Source organism: Galeopterus variegatus, unplaced genomic scaffold, assembly GCF_000696425.1.
Source record: "Galeopterus variegatus unplaced genomic scaffold, G_variegatus-3.0.2 Scaffold7986, whole genome shotgun sequence".
In the NCBI taxonomy this organism is placed as follows: domain Eukaryota; kingdom Metazoa; phylum Chordata; class Mammalia; order Dermoptera; family Cynocephalidae; genus Galeopterus; species Galeopterus variegatus.
The window spans coordinates 52,461-56,681 of NW_007734097.1; the positions used below are offsets into that span (position 1 = coordinate 52,461).

Consider the following 4,221-nt stretch of genomic DNA (forward strand, 5'->3'; position numbering starts at 1 on the left):
TCATGACCTCATCTAAACCTAATCACATCTCATAGGCTCCATCACCAAATATCATCACATTGGGGGTTAGGGCTTCAACATATAAATTTTGGGGAGATACAAACATTCAGTCTGTAGCAAAGTTCTTTCTTAATTACTTCTCAGTCTTCAACTAGATTCTGAAAATTTTACTCCTACATCAAAATTATAGCATGTGAAGAATGGGAAGGTAGTTTGCTTCAACATTACTTGAATTTTTAACCAGATTGCCCATTTCATGAAAGTAGAATGGTAACTGTTCTTATTTAGGGTAGGACAACCTAATCACAGCACTGTATGTCTTCTTCCCCATGCCACTCATTTTCTTTATTGTCTGTAAGCCACAGGTTTACTTTGTTAAACACAAAAACCAATGTATAATTTTCAACATGATGTAATTATGAAAATGAAATGAGAAAATGGATAGAAAGTCACTTTGTTAACTGCAAAGCCTTCCATGATAAAGTAACCTAAAGTAACCACAATAAAGTAAAATAACTTTATTATGTTCTTTAGTAATAACTATAATAATTATAATTAAAATACATTAAGGCTGATCAAATATCTTATGAGATTTTCCTAAACAACCTACATTTCCTACATGCGCTGTGTATATTTTAACTGTCTTGCCAAAGTTTATATAAAAAGTATTCCAGATGTTGGGGACATGTTTACTTTGGAAAGTTTGTGCCCACAGGAAAATTGGAACAGAATACACTTGGTGCCACTGTGGCTTCTGCACACTGTCAGCATAACTAGGGGATTAAACACAATGAAAAACTGAGTCTTACAAGAAGCATCTAAAGAAAAAGCAATAGGAATGCAAAAGTTTGCTACCTCTATACACATAGATTGTACCAATGCCAAATTCCTGGTTTTTATATTATAATAATCATGAAAGGTGAGGAAAACGGTGAAGGGTAGATCGCAACTATCTGTGAATCTGTAATTATTTCAAAATAAGAGTAAAGAAATTATTTTGGCTACCTCTAAAAGGAAAGAGGCTGGAGCAAGAACAAGAATTGGGAAATAAATCATTAATGTCAACTAATGTAAAAGTAGAGAGGGAGGTAGCTGGCTTGCAACTTTGAGAGCACTTGCACTGCCATCAGAGTAAACTGCGGACCTGACAGAGGTGCTAAGCTGTGAGGTGAGCTGCACCTTGCAGGTTTGCAAGCTCCATGTGGCTCTCACTCAAGCTGCGGTTTTCAAGGAGACATTACCAAATAGGCTCTTTTAGAAAGCTTTGGCAAATACCTCGGACAGGCTGAGCAAAACAATGGGGTAGAAATTTGGGTGGAGCACTAATGTAAATACCTTCCTCTCTGGAAAGAGCAGAAAAGGTTGATTCTCTTGAGTTGTGACCTTTTCCTCTCCCTCTAATCATGCTGAACCCTATGAAGAGGACAAAAGGGAGCAATTAAACCAGGTAGAGGGAAGGAGATCTCCAGAGGCCATTATTATTGATTTAGGAAAGGCAAATTCATATTAATGAGATTCTCAGATTCACCGGCTGCAAGTAAGCTCTTTCTGTATACTCTCCTTGCAACAACTCTTTTTCCATTTTGTGGCCTGAAGAATATTTTGTCATCTATTCTTGTTATTTGCTATTGTCTCCCCAAGTAAACTGTAAGCTCCTTAAAGACTTTTTTTTTTAAGCAAAACATTTAGAATGCTTTCATCTTTCCAGTTAACATCATTTGTATCTGTAGCTGCAATGTTGTAACTTTCAGCATTTCACATCACTGGTCAGTAAGGGTTATTATTTTTTATTTTTTAAAGGATGGGAATGGAAACAGAAGGACAGAAGATATAAGTATATCAGGTTTCACATGTGTTAAAAACTGAGGAGTCCATACTATTTTCTTTTCTGCACCAAAATTATACCACAAATTTCAGTATTTTAGCTTTAATCCCAAGACATCATCTCCTGGACAGGGAGTTTGTGGAGAAGAAAACCTTGCTTTGTTCAAGATGCTCTTGCCCTGGTAATTCTTTCCAGTATCAACTGATGGAAACACATTTCCTCCTGTACTACCAGTGAAGCCAGGAGCAGGTGTACTAAAGGAGTTTCTTCCAACCATGAAGGAGCATCCTGTTGAGCATCCAGCAGCATTTTCACTAGAGGCTGTGCTGAATGGCTATCTCATAGCAGCAAAAAGGGAAATAGCTCTGGCTGTGTTTCCACAATGACCAGTAAGCCAAATTCAATGCACATATTAATTGATGGTAGAAAAAAGATCAAAATTGATAACATGTTGAACATTTTCAATATCTAGCTCTCTGGCAACGACTAAATAGCAACAAGATTTCCACAGTGACAATCTCCAAGAGCTTGCTATCTCTCTCTATTCCAGATCACCATGAATACTTGTAGTTGCTGTTCTTTCTTGGTAAAGAACAGTTGCAATAAAATTCACTTGCTCTTAGTTTCAACAAAGACTATAGTTCTTTCATTTATTTTATGCAGAATTTCAACAAGTTTTTTTTTTTTTTTTTTGAGTACTGGCCAACTTGGAGAATAGTCTAGTGAACATCTCTACATGCTTCACCCAACAGCAACAAAAAAATAATTCAGCTTCAAGAACTCCTTAACCAAGCTTTGAATTTCCTCTGGAAAAGTTGCACTGGACATAACAGGTTGACGTTGTTCCTTTGGTGGCATTCCGAGGTGGAAATTACTTGGCAAGAAATGCTTCCTCATTTCCGGTCCAAAATCCACTTCTAGAGCTTAATCAGCTTCAGCTAAAATGAAATATTTGAGTTGTCTGCGACCAATCTTTTCTTTATTTGTAACATCCATTAGTTTTCCATGAGTAGCACATGATCCATCATAGCCTTGTAATGTCTGAGTGGGAAAGGAAAGAAGCACCAGTTTTGGATAAGACATTCTGTTATGCTTCTTGTAAGACTCAAGCTTTTTTTTTTTTTTACGTACCGTCACATATTCTTAAAGAGATAGCATTGTTATTTGCACTTTACATACAATGAAACAGAGGCTCAGAGAGGTTAGATAATTTATCTCACAAGTGGCAGAGACAAGAATCCAGGTAAGGTCTGTCTGATTTCAAAGTTCAAGTTCCCTCCATTACGTGGGTTCATCTCTTTATTCTCTAGAACTGTCTGGCAGTTCAGTGCCTTGTCACAAATATTTATTGGCTAGATGGAGAGATGGAAGAATGGGTGACTGAATGAAACGATCTGAGGCTTTATGGATAATACTAATTTGAGAAATAGAAATGCTAACAGGAATTCTTACAAAATGTCTGCTTTCCTAAGCAGCCCCGTCTCTTCTTCCGGAGAAAGGTTATTGCAATCTTCCTTCAAAGTGAAAAGAGAAACACTGTGCTCCATTATATCCACAATTAGGATGAACTTGAGCCAAAATTAAAAGGTAAGTAAAGTGAGAGTAAAGGGTTCTTTCATTTCCACACTTGGAAACTCCTGCTTAGCATGATTCCTGTGGTCGCTCTCTAACCTGAGTCTGGGCCAACTTCCAGAATTATCTCCATTTTCCTATAGTTTTTCAGTCTTAGCTGTTAGTCATGGAAGAAAAGCAATCTCAGAAGAGAAGTCTCATGAGGAAGTTTTGCTTGTAGAATTTTGAACCACATAGACTGAGTTTTAAAAACTCATTAGTTTGGGCCGAGCCAGTGGCGCACTAGGGAGAGTGCAGCGTTGGGAGCACAGCAGTGCTCCCGCCGCGGGTTCGGATCCTATATAGGGATGGCCGCTGCGCAGTGTGTGATGTGGCCAGTCTCAAAAAAAAAACAAAAACTCATTAGTTTTGTCACTTGGGGTAAACCACTTAACCACTCACTCTGAAAGTTTGAAGTATGAAAATGTCTTCACATGGTTGATGTGTGGAATAAAGAGGATGTTGGTAAAGGGCTAGGCTCACAGTAGGTGCTCTTTAAGATATAGCTACTGCTAGTAGTAGTATAGCTGAATATTTGATATCTATGAGAACTATAGCTTTTCCAACCAAGAATTAAAATTTTTTTTTTAGATATTTGTGATTTTATTTGCATTATAAACCTTACAAAAGTCTAAAAATGTATAGTTAAATAATTTAATTACCTTTGTTAAAAAGAAACATGTACATTTGGAACTATCCTACAATTTGGGCTTATCTTACTTCAGATTTTTATCTTAGTTTACTCTTCTTTGGCAATTTTCTATTTTAAAATATACATCAGATGT

The 4,221-nt window shown here is 36.9% G+C and overlaps 1 pseudogene; it reads right to left on the reverse strand.

Moving 5' to 3' along the window:
• Positions 1-1,913: 1,913 nt before the first annotated feature.
• Positions 1,914-2,908, reverse strand: LOC103608074 (annotated as a pseudogene).
• Between the last annotated feature and the right edge of the window lie 1,313 nt (positions 2,909-4,221).